The sequence below is a fragment of the Anabrus simplex genome, chromosome 1 (assembly GCF_040414725.1).
Source record: "Anabrus simplex isolate iqAnaSimp1 chromosome 1, ASM4041472v1, whole genome shotgun sequence".
Classification (NCBI taxonomy): domain Eukaryota; kingdom Metazoa; phylum Arthropoda; class Insecta; order Orthoptera; family Tettigoniidae; genus Anabrus; species Anabrus simplex.
Genome location: NC_090265.1, coordinates 283858509 through 283881139, shown reverse-complemented (window position 1 = coordinate 283881139; position 22631 = coordinate 283858509). Strand labels below are relative to the sequence as shown.

The following is a 22631-nucleotide window of genomic DNA, read 5'->3' as shown; positions in this document are numbered from 1 at the left end:
ATCTGGAAAAGATGTTGCATGAGAATACATTTGATAGATTGCAGGCAAAAAATCAGGAATTTGGTTTTAAATCGTGAATCTGTCATGGACTTGTGGCTGACTGCTAAATTGCCTTTAGTTCAAAGTTTAATAGATTTTCCAAAAAATATTACTTATATATGTGTCTAGAGCAATTTTGTTACTTTCATTGATCTGTCTCTGTCTTATCCTTGGCGTTGACAATATGAAAGTGACTGAGGTATGAGTGATGCTAGTAGTGCCATTCCTTATGCAGCCATCCCTGCTATGAATGGTGTGAAAATGTTGCTCATAGGATCGATCGGTGCATGCATTTCAGTGGGCTTGGCAGACTGATATGTAACAGCAACTTCTGGCTCGGTGAGGAAAGCAACGGAAAACTACCTCACTCCTCATTTCCCTAGTACTCCTCTTCAGTGATGCCGAGGCCATCTATGACAGCCGCTGGCAGAGCTGTTGAGGATTCAACCAGCCTTAGGGCTGAAGACTTAACATACATTTGTCTAATGCTTCATTGTAGGCAAATACCACTCACTATATGTAAGAACATGAATTCAAAGCTGCTAGGTAAGAGGATAGGACATGAAAACGGAAAACAAACAAATTTGCACATACAAGCACAACAAAACAGGAAACTTACGTTAATAGTATGCCCAGTCGTGCTTCAAGTAATAAAAAAATCACAAACGCATGCAAAGAGGCGGTGGATTTGTAGCTACTAGAAATAAATGATATTAAAATATATAAATCTGTTAAAACAGTATCTGATTGTCAACAACTTCAAAATGATTTAGATCCTCTTGTAGACTGGAGCAAACAGAATAAGTTAAATTTTAATATAGGTAAATGTGTAGCCATGACATTTATTCGAAAGAAACGAAACATTAAATATAACTATGCAATGGATACTGACACATTAACTCGTGTCGACGAAAATGGATTTAGGAATAACATTCAATGAAGATTTAAGATTTAATGACCATATTAAAAAAATTACGAATAATGCTCTTAAAATGTTAGGCTTCATTATACGGAATATATTATCATTTCGTCCAAAGACACTGTTAACCTTGTTTAACTCATTTGTAAGGTCCAGACTTGAGTATGGCTCAATTATTCGGAACCCAGTGACCACAATGAATATCAGTCTTATCGAGAGTGCTCAAAGCAAGTTTTTAAAATTCATGACTCCTAAAATCACAGTAAATTACCCAATCTTCATAAATTATTCAGGTATACTGAAGGAACATGGTGTGAATAACTTGCGTCACAGACGAGGTTGCAAGGATTTGACTTTCTTGTATAAAATAATTAAATTTGTAATTGATGACACAAACATATTGAAGTCGATAACATTCTATGTGCCACATAAACTAAGTCGTCCTAGAAATATATTCTTTCTATCAAAGGCTAAGACTGAAATGCATAAGAACTCCTCAATTAACAGAGCAATGAGACTCTACAATAATATTCATCCCTATGTTGATATTTTTAGTATAACCAAAGCTACATTCACTTCGACATGTAACACTGTACTTCTAAATATAATTTAATATATTATGAAGAATTTAAAAAGAAAAAAGAAAAAAAAAAAGGAAAACTCGTATAAACTAGTATAAATGTTGTAAACCATGTTGTTAAAATGTGTGTATGTTCTGTCCGTCAGCAATACCGCTGGTGGGATCCTCAACAGCACTGCCATTAGCTGTTATAGATGGCCTAGACATCACTGAAGAGGTTTACTAGGGTAATGAGGAGTGAGGTAGTTTCCCCGTTGCTTTCCTCACCGAGCCAGAGTTGCTATTACATATCAGTCTGCCAAGCCCACTGAAATGCATACACCAACCAGCCCTGTGAGCAACATTTTCACACCATTCATAGCAGGGACTGGCTGCATAAGGATTGGCATTACTAGCATCGCTCATACCTCAGTCACTTTCATATTGTCAAAGCCAAGGATAAGACAGAGACAAATCTATGAAAGTAACAAAATTGCTCTAGCCTATACCAGAAGACATAGTGCACTGTAAACACTAGGTCCTGCCAGCAAAGGCGGCCTGTTAAAATAATTGTTTTAAACATTATACTAAGTTTAATTAGAATTCATTAGTACTGTAATGTAATATTAGTTATATTCAACTTAATGATTTTGTTTTTTAGTAATGTGACTTGTGTGTCACAAGAATTAATTTTTAAGATTACTCTAGCTATATATATTTTTTGTTTAAATTTGTATTTTTTTAACGTCTAAGTAACGATTTACAAGTAACAACTCTCATTATTGTTCTGTATTGAAGATGACGCTAGGCATAGAATCTCAAGGATAATTTAATAAAACCACCCTTTCAATACTTTCCATACTTTGAAATACTTTGGAATACTTTAGAATACTTTGGAAAGTATTGAATAGGTGGTTTTATTAAATTGTCCTTGAGATTCTGTGCCTAAGGAACAATTGTCGTGAACATTGTAATTAGGACTCATGTCCTGTTTTGTTCACAATAAATAAATAAATAAATAAATAAATAAATAAATAAATAAATAAATAAATAAAAGTCTGAAATAAAAGCTCTTCATTTAGAGGAAAATTATTATTTAATTAAACTAAATGGAAATTACAATAATGAGGTTACTAAAAGAACCAAACCAAACCCCATGGCACTACAGCCCTTGAAGGGCCTTGGCCTACCAAGCGACCGCTGCTCAGCACGAAGGCCTGCAGATTACGAGGTGTCGGGTGGTTAGCACGACGAATCCTCTCGGCCGTTATTCTTGGCTTTCTAGACCGGGGCCGCTATCTCACCGTCAGATAGCTCCTCATTTCTAATCACATAGGCTGAGTGGGCCTCGAACCAGCCCTCAGGTTCAGCTAAAAATCCCTGACCTACAACCAGAAGGTAAGAAAGACCTTCAGTAAATTAAGTACTATAGAGCATCCGGGGTTAAGAAAAGACTACAGGTCTTATGGCCTTTTACTTCTATTCGTGTTACCCACTTTAGTTCTAAATATATATAATGATTATAATTAATTCCTATCAAAATGTATATTTTTTTGTATGAAACAAACATTGGTTGTGCCATACAATTCTAAACAATCGTAAAATCATTTTGATATCTTTGAGTTTTTCGTTTTAAATATTATATATGCAGTTCATTACTCGGAATAGCCGGCCATACTTGTCGCATCGCGCGCCATATTTCAGCATGTAGTGTGGAAGTGTGTACAGTAGTCAACATGTGTAATAACTCGGCTTAACTACTGCAAATCATCATTGGTGAGGTCAGCGTGGCATGTTCCCCATTTTGCGTGTGTCACTCATTACAGTAATTGCTTATGTAAGGGAGATATTCGGCAGCTTGAGATTGAAGTGATCGTCTTTCTTGGGTGCATAGTGCATAGTGTTTCATTATAAATATACTGTGTTTCATTTTTGGTGTATTGCATTGTTTTTGATTGTGTATGTCGTGTATTGTTTTTGTCTGTTTAGTATTTTATGTAATCAATTAGCAAGTAATATTTTTTTAAAGATATGGCTGAACATGTGAAAAGGAGAAGTTCTCAGGAGAAAGGAACGGCAAATGGTGCTTAATACATTTTCATGTTTGAAAATAAAGCATCCAGGACAAAGTGTAAGCTGGGTAGTGGATGAATCCGCAAAGGCTTTAGGAATTTCGAGGTCTTCCATCTTCAAAATAAGGAAGGAAGCCAGCGAAGGGCCACTTCAGAGTCCCAGCAAGAAACGGCAAAGGAAAAAGTTAATTCGCAGTAATTTCAGACTCATTAAATACGATGATTTTGTCAGAAGCAGAATACGGTGCATTGTTCATGAATTCTATTTTAGAAATGAAGCACCAACTCTGAACACAATCCTCACTTCCATAAACATTAACCCCGAACTACCAAATTTTAAGAAATCTACCTTGCACGTTATTCTCAGGGAAATGAACTTTGTGTACGAGAGAAGGGGAAATAGAGCAATGTTAATAGAAAGGGAAGATATTGTGTATTGGCATCATAAGTACCTCCAACAAATTAAAAAGTACAGAGAAGAAGGCTGGAACATTGTTTATACAGATGAATGTTGGGCTAACACTGGAATAACTGTTGCTAAAGAGTGGAAAGAAAACAATTACAACGCCAAGACAAGCTTTTCTTGCAGGGCTTTCAATTGGAATGAGAACTCCTACCGCTTGTGGGCCGCGATTTGCTATCATTCACGCAGGAAACAAAAACGCATGCCTAATGCTGAATATATCTTTTTGTGTAAGAAAAATACTGCTGACACACATGATGAGATGGACAGAGTGTGTTATGAAACGTACTTTTTAGAAAAGCTCCTGCCAAACTTGCTTCCAAATTCTGTTATTGTTATTGATAATGCTTCTTATCACAGCAGAAAGAATGAGCCCATACCGACAAGAAGCTAGAAGAAATGCACTATGCAAGAATGGATGAGGGAGCATCATATTCGGTACGAAGATGAAATGTTGAAAAAAGACTTAATGGACATTATTTCTTTGGAAAAGGGAAAATACGATAAATATAAGATAGATGAATGTGCTTTAGAAAGAGGACACACAGTACTTCGGCTGCCCCCCTACCACTGCGAATTAAACCCCATTGAACTCATATGGGCTCAGGTGAAACATTATGTGAGCTTACATAATATGGACTTCAAAGTGAAAGAAAAGCAAAGATTAATTGATGAAGGTTTAGCGTGTGTCACACCTGATAACTGGAGGAATTATGTGAATCACGTTAAGAAAACTGAAGGCGGCATGTGGAAGGCTGATGAAATTCAGGATAACATCAAACCCATTATGAACATGAAAACAAGAATAATAGTTAACACCACCTTTCCAATACTTATTGTTACCGTGGTTTGGTGGAGCAGCAGAGGTGAAAGAAGGTGCTGGGATGCATAGGTCTCAATCTACGAAATTAAAGTTAATTTAACATTTAACAAGGTTATATTTTCTTTTTAAGATCAAGAAATAACAAATATAACAGGTACTTAGTAGCCTAGCAACAAATCGAGAATGTACAATTACAGTGGTTACAGGATTTGGGCTCCGAGAGCCAGACACACAATTCTTGAGCTATAAGCCCAACTTGACCCATATACAAGATTCAACAAAGGGGCAGAAGACCCCAATCATGCCCAGGAGCTCTTGCTCCCAATTACACAGTAAAGCCTCCTCGAGGCACACAGAAACAAATTTTTTGGGAAGAGCAACCCGCTCTCGAAGTTCCAGCCTATCAAAGGCCACGCCAAATTCCACCTTCAAGCTGTCCTACAAGGACATAGACACAGGGGTAAAAATACCCAACCTACTGAGGCCTATTCGCCAAAGAAACAGGACAATTACATGGCCCCAAAATACAAACTAGAGTGGAGGCGTAACTTGCACTCCGAATATACTTTATTAAAAACTATTTGGCTCTAGGCCGCTTATGCAGGGCAGTCCCATACTACAGAGGTGACTTATATAAAATTTTTATATTACATTAGGAAGGGAAGAAACGCTTGTGAAAATAAGTTCACCTCAAAGCAATAGGAGTGGGAGCTCGAGAGGGTTAAGCACTCTCTATCCCAATATGTAGTTTAAAGAGATAGAATTTTTACCAAGTGTCTTTTACATGTTAGAGGAAAGTTACATGGTAAAGGCTTCGAACCTGCCCCGAGAGTTAGACTGCTGAGCTAGCAAGAAAAGAAGTTATTAAAAGGCCATTACCTTATTGAAGAACTGCTGCCCGACGAAAGAGGCGCTTCCCGCCCCCTGCTACATAATTTACACAATGATAGATGTTACTGAAGTGGCCCGGAGACCCGAAAATCAGCAGTTTATATACCCCCGTGGAACATTCGAGACCTTTCAAGAATAAGAACACCCGCCCACAAGCTTTTTATTGGACGGCCAAAAGATTACATGTCAAAACTGAAGAAGAAGACCAGGATTGGTGGGAAATTAATTACAGAAATTTGCAATTGGCCTATTTCAAAACTGGCGGAAAGAAAGGGTTAACTTTGCCAACTTAAACAATGGCAGAAAGAAATTTAATAAGGAACCAACTTATAAATACTAAATTTCTTCAAAAAAAAGGTTCCTACACTTCGCACTAGAGTGCACAATTGTAGTTCTTAAGAGGTGCCAACTAGAAGAGAATGTTCACACTTCTTGCTACAGAAAGAACAAAAATACATCAAAAACGACACAGTTCAGAACACTTCAAAATTTACAAGTAGGGACATCTTCTGAGAAACTTGAGAATTAACACGGTAGTTAAAGTTCAGGCTTCCTCCAGTAGAGGAGTTTCAACTGGCGCAATGTTCGAATTAGCGGAGCGGAGGTGTACCGCCCGGTACACTTATCTTTCCTATATTTAGGAAATAAACATTACAACAGGCGTTGTAAGATGGGACATGTTTCGCTTAACAGTCGTAAGCATCATCAGCTGAAAATAAATCTTCGCCTAAAGTTAGGTCAGGGCCCTGAACCTAGTGTCCTTAACATATATGGCACCCTAAGAATCAACATTTATATTTATAAAATGAAAATAGGCTTAAAACTAGTGTGAAAAAACATGGAATGTTACAACATGGCTAAGAGAAAAAACACAATCGAATTGAGACAGAGGATAAGAACAGAAAGTAGGCTACAATACAGAGCTGGTAGTGAAATAATTAAAATCATTAGGATATCATTGTTACCAGTCAGTCAATCAGAATGTTCAAACATAAAAATAAGAGTGTTCATCATGGCTGAGTTAGAAAAAACACGTAATCGTGTTGCCAGAGGTTAAAAACATAAGGTACAACACAGAGCTGGCAGTGTAATATCAAACACATGGCTGCCAGTCAGTTAATAAGAATGTTCATATGTAACAAAACATGATGGTTATATTCTTTTAAGTGAAGAAATAATTAAATTCCACTCTTGTATAGATACGTGAGAACGGGCGAGAGAAATCATATGTTGTAGCAGACATGGAGTAGTAACACTTCAAACAGGATTGATCACGCCTGAAGCCGCTTCATTTTTGCTGGGAGTTCAAGACCAAAACGGAAGAAAATAAGATGCCAAGTGCGTGAACTGAAATCTCTTATGTTGGATGAGCATTGAGCGGAGACATTAGCCGTTCAAGGGGGTCTGTTAAATTTATGCCCGTTGCTGCGTGTGTTGTACCTGATACAACATACACAATACACAGATTACTTGTAATCAAACCCGTTATTGTCCACCTCGGTGACTCTTCAGAGGAAGACTCCTCAAGCAGTGTGTAAATGAAAGATATGAACATTCCACCTCTGCCTTGAAATCTGTACATTGCTGACAAGGTAAGAACAGTAGATGGATTTATTTTTAAATTATATTTTTATTTTACTGTATTTTTCTATCTGTGCTTGTGTGTTTTCGCGTTCTCATACAAATAGGTCATTTGGCATCTGTATTGTATCTTGCGGAAGAATATGTAAGTTATCGTATTTTGTGATAAAGACGAAACACTTGCATCTGTTGTCAGTTACGAGTAAATTTATCTGAAATGAGCTGTAGGATACATCACCGAGATGGAGATACAGTATCTCGCCGTCATCAATCCTCAATGTAGCTTTCTGTGTTGTAACCACATAGTATTTGCCTTAATAGTGAAATGATTCTGGGGGCTAATAAACTCAGCACTGCGCTTCCTTAAAGCAAAACAACGATCATGAGACTTTCTCAGATATAAGAAGCAAGACATAATCATTTCTTGTTCTGGACATGCATGTTATTATTTATGTTACCGGTATTATTATTTAGTCTGGCCGAGGTAAATGCATGCTCGGTTCTCCTGGACGAAGGACATGGGTTTGAATCCCCATCAGGAAGTCGTAAAAATTTAAGAATCTAGATTTCCACTTCCAGAGGTGCACATGGCCCTGAGGTTCAGTCAGCCTACACCAAAATTGAGTACCAGGTTAATTCCTGGGGGCAAAGGCGGCCAGGCGTAGAGCTAACCACTCTACCCCATTAAGTGCGGAGTTGCAGATAGTGGAAGCTTATACCTTCCACCCCTCCAAGGGCCTTCATGGCCTGTACGGAGATGACTGTGCTTTTATTATTATTTAGTTCGCATCCCTACATGCTCAAACTCTTACTCTATTTCGAATGATACAGTCAGTGGGCTGATATCCTTAGAAACGTTATGGCAAAACGAAATTTCATAACTGTAATTTCATTAATTGAGATAATAAGGCATTTATATTATTATTATTATTATTATTATTATTATTATTATTATTATTATTATTATTATTATTACGGGGCTACCCGTGGGCCAGCAGAGGTGAAAGAAGGTGCCGGGGTGAATAGGTCTAACTACAGTGTCACGAATTGATTTAAAACTTTAACAAAGGTTATATTTCTTTAGAATTTCAAAAAATCAACAAATAACAATGTAACAGGTACCAGTAGAAATAAACAAGTCTAGGGAAGACAAGATTGGTGGTATAAACAGATCTTGGGCTTCAAGCCCTCACTTTACAATTCCTGAACTCCTAGCTCAAATTTAAAAAAGACACAAATTTACACAAGGGCAGAAATCCCTCAATACTTGGAGTGCTTGCTCCCAACATACAATATCCAGCCTTCAAAAAGGCATTCAGTAATCTTACTTTGAAAAAGAGCTAACAGGCTCTCAGCTTTCAAGCCTACTCAAGGCAACACCAAAAATATCTTACATCTTTTGGCCTTCTATGGCCCAGCTTACAGATTGAAACAGGGGTATCTCGTAACCAACCTATAGGGCCTTCGTGTAAAGAAATAGCAGTTAGATAAATGGCCTGAACACAAAATGAAAGGACGTGAATGCTTCCAGTCCTAGATATGAATTCTTAAAACCTAAAGGGCACTAGGCTGATGAAACAGGGGCTATTCCCAAATTATCGAGGTGACTCGTATAAGAATAAATTAAGACTTTACGGAAAGGAAGAAAACCAGTTACAAAACGTAGTCACCTCAAACCAATATGAAGGGGAGCTCGAGAGGGTACATCACTCTCTATCCCCGACTCACAATTAAAGATTTTATGAAGTTATTACATAAGCCAGCAGAAGTTACATTTTCAGAAAAGTAGATTACATAGTTAAAGTTCGGACCTCTCCCTCGGGTTAAACTGCAGAGTTAGCAAGAAATAGAGATGTTAATTGGCCATTACCTTGTCGGTGTACTGATGCCTGATGAAAGAGGCGCCTCCCGCCTCCTGCTTGACACACACACTAAGTTGGATGACGATCAATTGGCCAAGAAACGTGAAAATCCACAGTTTATAAACCCTTGGGAAAAGTTCGAGACCTTTCATGAAAAACCAGCCACACCCTCTCACTTTACTGGTGATTTAGAAAAAGTTACACTCTAAATCGAGGAAGAAGCCTGTGATAGGCGGAAAATTAATTACAAAAATTCGTGATTGGCTAAATTCAAAACTGGCGGAAAGAAAAGCTAAATATTGCCAACCCAAAAATAAGGAACATCAGTTAGTAAAAAAAAAACTTATGAATACAAAACTTCTTCAAATCAAAAGGTTCTTTCACTTCGCACCAGGGTGCATGATCATAGTTTATGAGCAGTGACATCTGTTGAAGAAAATCCAAACTTCTTGATGAAGGGCAAACAAAACAAGTAGAAATTCACACAATACTGGAAACTTCACAATAACAAAAATACGTCAAATTACTGTAGTGACACCTTCTGAGTAAAGGTTTAAGTAGCTCTAGTTTCAAGTTCACGGTTTCTCCAGTAGAGGAGTTCTATTAGGCGCAAGATTTAAATGTGCGGCGTTGGGGTGTACTTCCCGGTATTATTATTATTATTATTATTATTGTTATTGTTGTTATTATTATTATTATTATTATTATTATTATTATTATTATTATATCTGCTACACAGTCTTGAAACAGCTGAGAATTACAACTGTCTTTGAGGTACAACCAAAGGGGTAAAATGCCCCGTGAATTACAAATATCTTGACTCGTACAAATTCGAGTGAAAAGGTTAAACCTGAGCAAATCAATGTTCTTGTTTACATACAACCTCCCATAAGAGGGCCATTTGATGAACTGGAATAAGATAGTTCAGAAAACAATTGATAGTAATCTTAATTGAAAAAGAGATTTACAATACAAAAAAAAAGGAGTACTTTGCAAGATACTACCAATATCCCCCAGATTCGTGGTTCAGCTTAGAGAACATAGGGAAACATATGAACATCGAACATACCTAGTGTAGATACATCATAAAAGGGTTAGCAGACCGCGATACACCATCTTAAATAACAAAGGTAAAACAAAGGACAAAAGTAATAAAGGAAAGGGAAGGCAAAGGAGGACAATGAGGCAAAGAAAGAAGAAAAATCAGGAGAGATAAGGAGACAAAGTGCTGATCAGGTCGCGAAGCTTCCACATCACATGAATTGAAGGCAAAGTTCACACATCGCGAGTCCAATCCACATTCTCAATTCACCTTTCTATCTCGAGTTCGGAGTTTGAATTTTAGCACAGTGTCAATTTTGTAATGCCCTTAAAAAAAAGGACTAAAGTTCGGATTCCAATAAACAAGCCGAAGAAAAAGGGCAAAATAGAATGAATGTTAATATGAGGAGAAATATAAAGTCTGCTCACCCAGTATGTAGAACGGAGAAATTTAAAACCAGTATGTACACGGGCCAGCCGTGCACACTTCCAGAGCTTCCACTGCCTATTACAACATTTGATCCACACCTGAACATCGAACAAGCACACGCAGCCCGTATATATATATATATACGGAACCGAGGTCGCCGTGGAACATGCTAGAAGCGATGACGTCACAGGGCCTCGCGTGGAGCGATGAAACAGTCAAAGCAGTCGAGCGGCAGGCGTGAAGGCAGACAGTTCGTGTAGCGAGACAGTGCGTTGGGTTTGAGCGTAGAAGTAAAATAAGGTAAGCGATTTGAACACGTTACATATTCCGCCCACCCAAAGAAATCCGAAGGATTAGAGTGGCTGATGGCGAAACGGCGATGAGGAGTAGAGATGAGGAAGGCGGTTCAGGAGATGCCAAGCGATGTGGGCGTAGATGAAAAGTAGAGAAGCCGATGACAGCATAGGCGACGGCAGGCGGAGAAGCAGATCCGAAGAATGATGAAAGGGAAGACAGAGAGCTGCAGGTCCCACGAAGTCGCAGCGCGGCGCCAACTCGAGGATAGGGCAGGCAGAAGCAGCAGGGCGAAAAGAAAAGAAAACTGAGAGCATGAGTGACCAGATAAAAGATAAAAGAAGGGGAAAAAAATGGGGAAGGGCGGGGGGGGGGGGGGGCGGGAGAAGGGCAAGGGAACGATCCGGATCGACAGGGTAAAGGAACATAATTAATTAAAAGGTCTGCATAACAAGTTAAGCATAGAAACGTACAGATTATAAAAACAAATACACAAAAAGACCACATTAAATATAAAAAGGGGGAGGATCAGGCATGAAAATATAATTTTAGGCATTGGGAGATAGACCTGGGTGAGCAGAGACAAAAGAAGAGAGAAAAAAAGGGGGGGGGAAGGGAGAACAAGAAATGTGATGGGAAGGTGATGGACAGCGAATTAAGTAGGCAAAAGAGCAAGCCCCCCTGGGAGAAAAAGAGTAAGGGGTAAAAGAAGGGGGAAGGGATTAAGTATGAAACGGCTTTAGAAGAGAAAAATGAGTCTTTCGGAGGTCAGTAGGGGATTCCATAGACGAGCTGAGCGGTATTAGGCGAGGGAAAAGAAAGAATACGGAAGGGACCCAACCAACGAGGGGAGAGTTTAGCAGAAATATTCTGAGGTGCAGAGCTGAGGCGGTGGTTTTTAAGAAAAACTAAATCAAACAATTTAAATTTAGAAGGTAAGACATGAGAGTTACACAGTTTCTTGTGAACTTCCCTGGTCTGAAGGAGCTTTTGATAAGCGGAATGCAATTGGGAATGATTAAGACGATCAGAGGGGGTGTCCAAAAGCAAGGGTAGATCCCACGTTAGAGCAAGAGGGGTATTCAACTCACGGCCGAGAAAAAGTTTAGCCGGAGTGCAACCAGTAGAGGAATTAATGGTGTAATTGAGGGCCAGAACAAAAGAAGGAAGTTCGGTGTCCCATGATTTCTGGTTTTGGGAGTGGAAAATAGATAGAAATGTTTTCAGGTTATGGTGGTAGCGTTCAATGGTATTTGCCTGAGGGTGATACGGGGAAGTTCAAACTTTTTTTTATGCCGAGAGAAAAACAAAAATTATAGAACTGTCTAGAGGTGAAAATCAAAGCATTATCAGAAATGAGAACTTTAGGGAGACCAGTGATAAGAAAGATGTAATTAAACAAAAGATTGATAACAATTTGTGAGGAGATATTTCTCAAAGGACGAACAATAAGAAATTTAGAAAAACCATCTAACAGAGTGAAAATATATGAATTGGATTTAGAAGATTTGACAATAGGCCCAACAATGTCAATGTAAAACTTTTCAGACGAATAAGTAGCAGGAGAAGCAGCATAGGAGCCGTAAGGAAGGTGATTTAACAGTTTATGTCTCTGACAAGAAGGGCAAGATCGAACCCACGAAAAAATGTCCTTATGCATTTGCGGCCAAATAAATTGGGAGGCAAGGCGAGCGTAGGTCTTAGCTCTCCGAAAGTGGCAGCCCATAGGCGAATCATGAAAATATTGAAATACCATAGATCGGAGAGTAGAAGGAAGAACCAGGCGCGGAGTAGCTTTAGGGGTAGGTTTAAAAAGAAGGAGTTGGTGGTGGACCCAAAATGGGCCAGAATAATTAGGAGAAGTAATTTCTTGAGATATTTGTTAACAGTATGGGTCAAGCTGTTGATGGTGCAAGCAAGATTGAAAAGAGAGGGGAAGTTAGTTAAAAGAAGAGACGGAAATAACAGAGTTAACGGGAAGGGAATCTAGTTCGGAGGGTTGAAGGTGGTGGTCATCAAAGAGACAGGAAAGAGCATCGGCGACAGAATTATTATAACCGGAAACTTTTTTTTTTTTTGCTAGGGGCTTTACGTCGCACCGACATAGATAGGTCTTATGGCGACGATGGGACAGGAAAGCCTTAGGAGTTGGAAGGAAGTGGCCGTGGCCTTAATTAAGGTACAGCCCCAGCATTTGCCTGGTGTGAAAATGGGAAACCACGGAAAACCATTTTTAGGGCTGCCGATAGTGGGATACGAAACGAATTTTAAGGAGAATTTGAAACGAGACAGGCGGAGTAACCAACGACCAGTACGACCAATTTTTGGGGCATTATGTAGTAGCCAAGAAAGAGCCTGGTTATCAGTGCTGACAATGAATTCACCATGGTCGAGGTATTCAGAAAAGTGTTCTATTGAAAGAATAAGAGCCAGGGCTTCTTTTTCGTAAGTAGAATACTTTAGTTCAACAGGGGATAACAGGCGGCTAATATAGGCAACAGGAAGCGTACGGTCATTAACAGTTTGTTGAAGGACAGCGCCAATGGCAATGTCCGAGGCATCAGTGGATAGTTCAAAGGTAAGATTAAAGTCCAGAATTTGTAAGAGGGGAGCATGGGATAATTTAGATTTGAGAAGATCAAAGGCCATTTGTTGCTGAGTGGACCAGTGAAATTTCACCCCTTTCCTTTTGAGTTTATTCAATGGATCAGCAATGGATGAAAAATTAGGGATTACTTGGCGTAGAAGCCGACCATTCCCAAAAAGGATCGTAAATGTTTCAAGTTAGTAGGAGGGGTTATCTTATTAATGGCGGAGACACGGTCAGGGTCAACAGCAATACCATCAGAACTCAATATGTGGCCAAGAAATTTAATCGAGATTTGGGCGATCAAAACTTTAGAGGGATTAACGGTGAGACCGGCATTGCGAAGACGAGTAAGGACTTCGCGTACGAGACAAATGCGATACAAAATCAGGAGGAAAAACTAAGATATCATCAACGAAAGGAAAAAGATATTTATATTTAATGTCAGCAAAAAGGGAGTCCACAAAACGCTGCATTATTTGGGAGCCTAGATTAAGGCCAAAGGGAACTTTTTTAAATTGATAGAGCCCATTAGGAGTAATGAGCGCCGTATACCGAGAACTGAGGTCATCTAATGGAAGCTGATTGTAGGCAGAATTGAGGTCGAAAATTGAGAAAAATTTGGAACCGGAAAAATGTTGAAATGTTGAGTTTAATTTAGGCCTCGGATAGGCGTCATAGTCGATTTTCTCATTGAGCTTCCTGTAATCAACAATGAACCTCGCAGAACCATCAGGCTTGTCTACCACAAAGGCGGGGAGGCATAATCGGAAGATGATGGAATAGTAGTATTGTCTTTAAGCATTTTCTGAAGCAACTGATTTAAAACTTTCATACGAGGAGGGCTAAGAAAATAAGGCGAAGAGCGAACCAGAGTAGAATCCACTAAATCAATATGTGCAAAGAATTCTTAACTGTTCCCAAATCCAAGGTAATAACATCAGAAAATTCGGTAAGTAAAGCTTGAACCTGGTCACAATACATAGAGTTAATAGTAGGAAGTAGGGAATGTGAACGAAAAGGAAAATCAGAGATGCTAATCAACAGAACAAACTTGTCCGAAAAGGAAAGAAAAACTTTAGACTGGGCGGAATCGAGAAGGAAACCAGTATGCGAAAAAAAATCATATCCTAAGATAACCGGGAATGACAAGTCCTCGACAATCTGAAAAGTGAAAGACCAAGAAAAGTGCTGTAGTTTAATATGTAACAAGATACTACCCAAAATTTGTAAGGGTTGATTAGAAACTGAAAGACATCGAAGGGAAGATGGAAGATATTTCAAATGAGGATTATTGTGAAGTAAATCTTTATAAAATTGGGAACTAATAAGTGACACTGCCGCCCCAGAATCGAGGAGGGCGACAGAGGGAAGGTTATTAACAGTAAGCAAAACATGACAACTCGGGGGTAAAAGGGAAACAGAATTAAGAATGGATTGGGAAGATGCTGATTCGGAGGTAAGCTCCGAAGAATGAGGCAGATTTTCCCCATGTGAACGCCTACTGCGTAAGGACGCAGGTGAAGGGCGTTTCCCGAAGGCAAATTAGTGCATTGACGGGCAATGTGGCCCGGTAATTTACAGCGATAGCAGGTTATGGGAGGACGAACACTAAGGGGGGGTACTGCAGGCAAAGAAGAACGTAAGGGAGGAGCAGTAATAGGTGGAGGAGAGACGAAAACATAGTAGGAACGATCCCCTAAAGAGTTTATGGTATGTTGTTGAGCGAGATTGTAGAGTTGAAAGAGGGAAACAGGGGGAGCAAGAACATTAAAAAGCATGCGGAATGATGGGGCGGCATAAAACTGAATAATAGAGATCAGTTCGGAAGTATTACATGAAATATTTAAAACATCACTATAAGTAAAATAGAGTCCAAATAGTCGTGCGCCGGTTCGTTGGGTAGCTGGTGGCGTTTGATGAACTCGGTACGTACTTTGTGACGGACTTCTAGGGGTAAGCAATAATTATGTATTGCATGTCTCAATTCATACAAATTTCTAAAGTTTGACATATTATCCAGCCAAAAGGTGGGAAAAAAATCCATTTTTGGTGGAAAGGAGGCCAATTAATTGGGGAAAAGAGGCAACTTTTATGTTTAAGAACTTGCGCACCGAAAACAGCCTAATGGTAAGATTTCGGGGATCTGTCGCTAATAGTTGGGGAACTTGTAACAACGACTGCTTAATAATTTGTACATTAAGTGCACTATCAACAGAGGGGGTAGTAGGTACTGGTGGTTGAGAATAAGAGGGAAGGGGGGGGGCCATGTGATGTAGTAAAACGGAAGGTTTGGTATCATCAGATTGAAAATCAGGTGTGTGGTTGGATGAAGACGGGCATAGGGAGGGAGAAGGCGGAGCAGAAGAAAAGGAAATTAAATTCGGTACAGGAGGGTTGGGCAATGATAAATTTGGTGGTAGCGGAGAAGATAATAGTGAAGATTCTTCCCCTAAAGGGAAGTTACCGGAGAAGCAAGCCATAAATACGACCAGGAAGAAGAAAGAAAAAAAGGAAGAACGAAGATAATCAAAATAGAGGGAAATCTGCTACCATATGTTAGGTACAATTTTGGAAAATGTCATGAAGTTACACACAGTGGCCTGAGCTTATCAGTCCCCTTTTAGAACAGATCAAAAATGAAAGGTCGATTCCACTATATCGCCGAGCGTTAATAGAAACGGTTTTCGCAAGTATCAACTCAATATCGATGCGTATGAGGCAGAATGCTCCAGTAGACCAGTTCTGACTCACAAGGCAATAAACTCAGCAGAGCGGAGCGCAGAGGAAGGTAATATACACAAAGCCGTACTTCGGAACTTTAAAAAAAAAAAAAAAATTAATGGTGGGCCATACCCAAGAGGAGTTATCGTGGTAAGTGCGTGTTAAATCGTAGGAAAGGAATACCAGAAAAGAGAACTCCCAAAACACAGAATAGATCCACAAAAGAGAGATAAACAAATCACGGGGGACTGTTACTATGGTCAATAGTCTAGTTTAGATTGGCACACACACTTACAACAAAGGGTAAAGATGACCCGTAAAATTCAACATTATCTTTGGTTACAACAAGGGATAAAAGCCCTGAGAATTACAACTGTCTTTGAGGTACAACCAAAGGGGTAAAATGTCCCGTGAATTACAAATATCTTGACCCGTACAAATTCGAGTGAAAAGGTTAAACCTGAGCAAATCAATGTTCTTGTTTACATACAACCTCCCATAAGAGGGCCATTTGATGAACTGGAATAAGATAGTTCAGAAAACAATTGATAGTAATCTTAATTGAAAAAGAGATTTTCAATACAAAAAAAAGGAGTACTTTGCAAGATACTACCACAATCCCCCAGATTCGTGTTTCAGCTTAGCGAATATAGGGAAACATATGAACATCGAACATACCTAGTGTAGATACATCATAAAAGGGTTAGCAGACCGCGATACACCATCTTAAATAACAAAGGTAAAACAAAGGACAAAAGTAATAAAGGAAAGGGAAGGCAAAGGAGGACAATGAGGCAAAGAAAGAAGAAAAATCAGGAGGGATAAGGAGACAAAGTGCTGATCAGGCCGCGAAGCTTCCACATCACATGAATGGAAGGCAAAGTTCACACATCGCGAGTCCAATCCACATTCTCAATTCACCTTTCTATCTCGAGTTCGGAGTTTGAATTTTAGCACAGTGTTAATTTTGTAATGCCCTTAAAAAAAAGGGACTAAAGTTCGGATTCCAATAAACAAGCCGAAGAAAAAGGGCAAAATAGAATGAATGTTAATATGAGGAGAAATATAAAGTCTGCTCACTCAGTATGTAGAACGGAGAAATTTAAAACCAGTATGTACACGGGCCAGCCGTGCACACTTCCAGAGCTTCCACTGCCTATTACAACATTTGATCCACACCTGAACATCAAACAAGCACATGCAGCCCGTATATATATACGGAACCGAGGTCGCCGTGGAACATGCTAGAAGCGATGATGTCACAGGGCCTCGCGTGGAGCGATGAAACAGTCAAAGCAGTCAAGCAGCAGGCGTGAAGGCAGACAGTTCGTGTAGCGAGGCGGTGCGTTGGGTTTGAGCGTAGAAGAAAAATAAGGTAAGCGATTTGAACACGTTACAAGGAAGAAGCTCAACACGCACTGATTGCAGACTTCAAGAAGAAATTAAAACAGCAAACAGGTATGTTTGGTAGAGTCTTACAAAATCAGTCATCTTCTCTGTGTATGCCTCCTATGCAGTGTCGCTTGAACTTGCAAAAGCAAAAAGCCCTTCACTGAAGGCAGTCTTGTTAAAAAGTGTGCTATGGAAATGGCAGAAGCTTTTGGAGATGCTAAAATTGCTGAGATATTTGAATCAGAGCCACTTTCCAACCAAACAGTACAGAAAAGGGTCACTGATATAGGAGAACAAGTAGAAAAAGCGCTCATTAAATTGGTTAAGGAAAACACATATGTCTCGCTATGCCTTTATGAGAGCACTGATCAGTCAGATGTCAGTCAGCTATTAATATTTGTACGCACCATCTACGAAGACTTCAGTAGTAAAGAGGAGCTATTTGATGTCTGCTCTCTTCAAGGAACAACAAAACGGAGGGAGATTTATGATGCTGTTAAAATAATTGTCGACGGAGTTGGAGGCTTCAGTAAATGTTCACCCAATGTGACAGACAGAGCGTCAGCAATGACGGGTGAAGACAGGACTGGCGGGATTGCTAAAAGAAAATGGCATAACATGTCCAATGCTCCACTGTCTCATTCTCCAGGGAACATTGTGTGGGAAATCAATTAAGAAAACGGAAGTTTTTGAACTTGTGGTTACAATTATTAATATGTTAAGAGGTGGATGTCGAGCCCTTTTTCATAGAAAATTAAAACAGTTTCTGCTGGAAATTGACGCAGAATATGAAGACGTGCTGCTATACAACCATGTAAGATGGCTGAGTGCAGTTAAGTGCCTTCAACTTTTTTTTTCAATTCGCAAGGAAATCCCCGAATTTCTAAAAGTTTGTCTCGTCAGATACCTCAGAACTGGAAGAGAAAATTCAAAGCCCAGAATCCCCGAATTTCTAAAAGTTTGTCTCGTCAGATACCTCAGAACTGGAAGAGAAAATTCAAAGCCCAGAATTTTTAAAGCAATTAGCTTTCCTAACAGATATCACAAATCACCTTAACACCTTCAACCTGAATCTTCAAGGAAGAAAACATGAGGTGTTAGATATGTTCATGGATTTTGAAACAAATTGAAAATTTCCAAACATTCTTTAGAAAACAATGAATTGACTCATTTCCCTGCTGTCTACAATTAGCACCGGAGAAGGACCAAAAAACCATACATTTTTCAGATTTCAGTTCACACATTCAAGAGATCATCGAAGAATTCAACACACGATTCCAGGAAACTGAAATTCTGAAAAGCGGCATACAACTTTACGTGAATCCTCTTGGTGTTGCAATCGAGAAACAAGAACCACAACTCTAACTTGAGCTGTGCGATCTACAAGCTGATACGTTCCTACAGACAAGTCAAGAAAAGGGATCATATTTCTTTAAACTGCTACCCAGCGAAAAATCCCCAAAGTTAAGACAATTTGAACTAAAATGACTTCAAAGTTTGGGAGCACGTCCATGTGCGAAAGTGTTTTTCCATTGATGAAATTCATTAAAAATCAATACAGAAGTCGACTTTCACATTCTTTCTTTCTGCACCTTTTGAGATTAGCAACAACAGAACTGGAGGTGACATTCGTTCATTGGTAGATGCAGCTGATCAACCACACTACTCCAACTAAATTGTCCTTTTTTAAGTTTTGTTTTACTACATTATTAATTTCAGTTATTCTTAAGGCATATTTTTTCTTTTTTGTCATCCGTCAAATATTAATTCAAATGAACTGTGATTGTTGGGTGCTCTTCTTCAGAATTCAATTGTCCTGAGTATAATAGTGTTCATTTTTAATTTAACTCCTTTATGATTATGTACAATAGTGTTTTAAGCAATTAAAATTATGAACCCTTCATTTCAATTGAACTACGAACATTATTTCATACTGATACCTCTGTTCTATTTGTAGAATTTTACGAAAATTGGTCTATTATTAAAGTGCGGCCCGCGATCATACCTAAGGTTTCCAATGTGGCCCTCGAGCCCTTACTAATTGGAAACCCCTGCTCTATAGGTATGAGCCTTTTAAGAACTCTGGCTTAATAAATTTCTTTAAAATATAAATAGCTTTCCAACTCGATGGAAAAGAAAATTCATCTCACAGGAAATAATTGAATTGCAATGTAATTAACTTAAGAAAGCATGTTTCACATAAAGTGAGGTAATCTGAAGATAATATAGATTTTTAAAGGTTCATTTTCTTCTCAAACTTACACAAATGAAGCAAATGAATTGATAATTTGTTTTACGTTGCATTGACTGAAATAGGTGTTATGGCGACAATGGGACAGGGAAGGCCTAGGAGTGGGAAGGAAGCGGCCGTAGCCTTAATTAAGATACTGCCCCAGCATTTGCCTGGTGTGAAAATGGGAAACCATGGAAAACCATCTTCAAGGCTGTCAACAGTGAGACTTCTGAACCCACTATCCCTTGGATGCAAGCTCACAGCTGTGCGCCCCTAACCGTACGGTGATAAATTAATTAATTGGTATTAAGCTCAAGAACAGATTTTGGCAGATTAAATCTCAAATAATTAAAGTTACTTCACATTAAAAGCAGGAAAAAGGCTGATCAACACCACCATCAGCCATCATAAATCAAATACAGTCTCTTCATAATGATCATTCCCAAAAAACAAATACATCTTATGATGAAATGGCCTATGGCTTTTAGTGCCGGGAGTGTCCGAGGACATGTTCGGCTCGCCAGATGCAGGTCTTTTGATTTGACACCCGTAGGTGACCTGCGCGTCGTGATGAGGATGAAATGATGATGAAGACAGCACATACACCCAGCCCCCGTGCCAGCGAAATTAACCAATGATGGTTAAAATTCCCGACCCTGCCGGGAATCGAACCCGGGACCCCTGTGACCAAAGGCCAGCACGCTAACCATTTAGCCATGGAGACGGACACATCTTATGATAATGATTGGCAATCGAAATCAAGGAACCAAGGACATCACCACATGGCCGAATATTAATAGAAAAGGGGTATTTAATTAATAATAATCTTCAAATTACCTAAATTCAGAACCACTGAGTAATTAATTTTCCTCCTGAAAGCAACAAACAGAAACAGTAAATAGAATTGGTTACCATCGTTGGTGATTATTTACATGTGTTTTGCTCTAAATATAGACAAGTTGACGTAAGCTATCTTAATATATAGTATTTAAGATTTCCTTCACATAACAGAAATAAGGTAATTACATAATAATACCAAAATAGGATTTTTGCCTAACCAAGGTTTTAAATTTAAATGAAGTGTTACCCAAATGGTAATCACCCAGACAGTAAACAAATATGAAGTTGTGCAACAGAATACATACAGTTGAATTTGCAAGTGAAATCATGATGGAATAGTTATAATATGCATAACAGAATTACAAGGTTTAAATAAATTCTTAAATGTAACCCAATTTTGACTTATAATTTAGAAATAATAATAAGAGGAAGAAGTAATTAGAAGGTTATCTTGTCGTTCGAACTTCGTTTGTCGTAATGGCGATGTCTTTCGGTTAGATGCTGCCTGATAATCATTTTGAAAACCTAATATAGTTAAAGCACATCCAGGAGAATTCACAATCCTGAAGAGGAAGAATAATAATTTAGTTTAAAGTCATTTGAATGTTTACTTGAGTCAAGACTTCAATTATTCTATAACACACTTGTCGAGATACGTGTTCACCCACTAGGTTGAAGTAAAATAGAACTACCTCATGTTTAAAAAAAATTACAACTCAAGACTAGGAGTTTTCACAAAACATATACAGATGATGGATCTCATTAACCGGAATCAAACATTGTAGATGAACTCAGCAATATTTCCGTTAAATTATGACCATGAAGCAAAATTGTGATGTTGCTTCCAAAATGGTTAGTGACAAAAGACAATCAACTCATTGTCCGTCTTCATAGGAAATGGAAATCCACAGCATGGTCAGGAATGGAATTAATGAAGCCCCCATCTAGTGGTGAGGATAGGAATTGTGCCGGCTGCCAAAACTTGTCGCACTCCTCTGGGGCAGTGATTAATGACTGACAAATGAAATGAAATGATATTGGAGAGTGTTGCTGGAATGAAAGATGGCAGGGAAAAGCAGAGTACCCGGAGAACAACCTGTTTTGCCTATGCTTTGTTCAGCACAAATCTCACATGGAGTGACCGGGATTTGAACCATGGAACCCAGAGGTTAGAGGCCGGTGCGCTGCCGCCTGAGCCACGGAGGCTTTACTGTCCATCCTAATACTATAGTGTAAACATTTGCCGATCTCGTGATTCTTGACAGTTGCGCATTCAGTCGCTAGATAGCAACAGCATACGGGCCACAACTAAAGCGCTGGTACGTTGCACAGTAGGGCAAATGTAACCATGATAAATATGTTAAGATAAATGAATTTAACTTCATAACAACTTAATGAGCACGTAACTCATAGGTTACAACTTATGACTTAAATCCTTAAAATTACTGACACCAATTTCAATCAATGATTAATTAGTTATCATATCCACTCCCAAAATACCATTTCAGATAACGGGGCCAGAAGCAAGAAGAAGCGAGGGCAAACATAACGTATTAAAGAGCAGGAGACACATTTTAATAATCTTCATACATGGACTGTCTCCTCATCAATCCTAATTTGTAATCTACTGTACTTGTATTACTTCACAATCTCTAGTTAACTTGTTTCTGCCTAACCTCTGTAAAGCTGATGAAGCTGTAAGACAGAAATGAAAAATCTGTAGGAGCTGAAAGAACAAGAAGTGAGGAGGGAGCCCATTTTTAAATTTGGCGGTGAATGGAATTGTGAAGTTTGTACTTGTTCTTCTGTGTGTTTATATTTGTCTTTGTCTTATCTATGCCTCCCTTTATCCACACTGGCCTGACATTAATTGATCTCCAG

The 22631-nt window shown here is 38.9% G+C and overlaps 1 protein-coding gene across 1 annotated transcript in view; it reads left to right on the top strand.

The window, feature by feature from the left end:
• The window catches only part of Slik (Sterile20-like kinase), a 733683-nt gene that overhangs the window by 569624 nt on the left and 141428 nt on the right, over positions 1 to 22631 (top strand). The window lies entirely within an intron of this gene.